The following is a 1,937-nucleotide window of genomic DNA, read 5'->3' on the forward strand; positions in this document are numbered from 1 at the left end:
ACTGTACAGGGGTATTTGGCTCTTGCAGCCAGAACAGAAGTGGTTTATTGCTTTGTGAAGCATGTTTTTGCTTTATGCACTGTAGCCTGAACAAAGTCATAGTGATGATGTTTCTCCAGCTATGTTGTGCTATAGAGCTATTACTTTTCAAGTACTGTTTTCTGCCTATTCTCACCTTTGGCTGTTTTTCTCCCCACTATTCTTTACACCAAGCACTATTTTCCTTCTGCATGCGTAATTGATAATGACACAATGGCATTTCCAATAACCTGGTTCTTCTGTCATAATCATTAGAAGTGTTAATAGCCCATTTGCTGCAGATTGTACTGTCTTAATACAAAATTGAGTTTACAAAGTCTAACATGCAGACAGTGTTGTACTTTATGGGAAGAATGACCTATTAGAATGACTGGCCTACTCAGACAGGAGACTGATAAAGAGCAGGAGCAGAACAAAATACAAACAGCTAGCCATTAAAGGCAGAATTCTATAAAAATTAAGAATGCCTATTATCTACAAACATAGCCTAAGAAACCACATATATATTGAAAGAGATTCACTAGTGGCATACTTAAGTAGAAACTAAAGAATGTATTTTATAATGCAGCTTCTGTGTTTAGATGAAATACATCTGGTATAACAGTAGCTAGTAGAGAGAAACAAGGAGTGACCTAGATTGCATTAGTGAAAAAACCCACTTAGATTCCTTTATAAGAAAACCCTTGCAACCTAATTGGTATCCCTTTTTTTCCTTTTCACTGGAGCAGCACAGAGACTTATGAAAGGTGTTTGGGAGGTGAACAGCTTACAGGTGAATCACTAAGAACTATGTCCCCCCTCTAACATTCAAGGTGACATCTAGTAGACATTTCCAGGGCACATTGGCAGGTTAGGATACAAGGAAACATCCCCTGGAGACTGACCATTGACACCTCCTCCTAGTACTCCAGCAACCTGGGGATAGACCAGTCACCTCAGGTGTTGAAGACTTGAAATCATTTTACTTTGCAGTCCCTGACTATTTCTGCTTGGCTTTGATTCTGCTTGAAAATGAGAAGGGAATATTGGCACATGAATTGTGTCAGGGTACACTTCCTTCATAATCCTTACTTTTTGATTTATGGTAGAAACAAATCCACTGTCCCTATGTCTGTGATCGTCAGATATTCAAATATCACTTGTGGAAAAGGAACATAAGAGATTTATTGAGTGAGAAGAGTATAGAAAAATAAACACTACAACTATATTATTAGAACAAAAAAGGGAGGTGGAGGGAGAGGGATGGCACCTCAGTATAGAGAAATTCTTTATGTACAAGCTAATGCAAACTAGAAGACTATCCAAGGAGCTATCACTATATGACGCCTACATGTTTCACATAACCTTCCCAAGACATTTGCTGTCAGAGACAGTCTAAATGGATCATTGTCTTTGCATGCTTCAGCTATTCTTTATGCTTATAGATTTAGTTTTTCAGATCTGAATTTTGCCTCCATCATAATTACCACATTCTCAAAACCACACCCTCCTCAATATCATCCTCAGGATGCGATCTCTAGGAACTCAAGTAAAGAGGCCTCTTTCCTTCCAGTCAGACCCATCCCCTTGTATCAGAGGAACACAGTCACTTGGCTCCAGTTCCAACATATATTATCACTTATGCCTGACATGAACACTTCACAATCTGTGCCACTTTCCGGCCACTCAGCCACCCTCTGCTTCTATGATTCAACTTCTAAAGGTTGCCGCCAGCCTGAACGCCTCCTCTGTGACAGCTACACAATGTGTCCAACACACTATAGGAACAACCCAGGGAAGAATGAGATGTATATCTGTGCCATGGCCAAACCATGAAACTGGTGTAATGCGGCCAACTCAACTACAATTGGCAAAGAGATTTACCTCTAAATGAAGGAAAGGCTAAACGCCACCCCTTC

Source organism: Acanthisitta chloris, unplaced genomic scaffold, assembly GCF_000695815.1.
Source record: "Acanthisitta chloris isolate BGI_N310 unplaced genomic scaffold, ASM69581v1 scaffold10435, whole genome shotgun sequence".
In the NCBI taxonomy this organism is placed as follows: Eukaryota; Metazoa; Chordata; class Aves; order Passeriformes; family Acanthisittidae; genus Acanthisitta; species Acanthisitta chloris.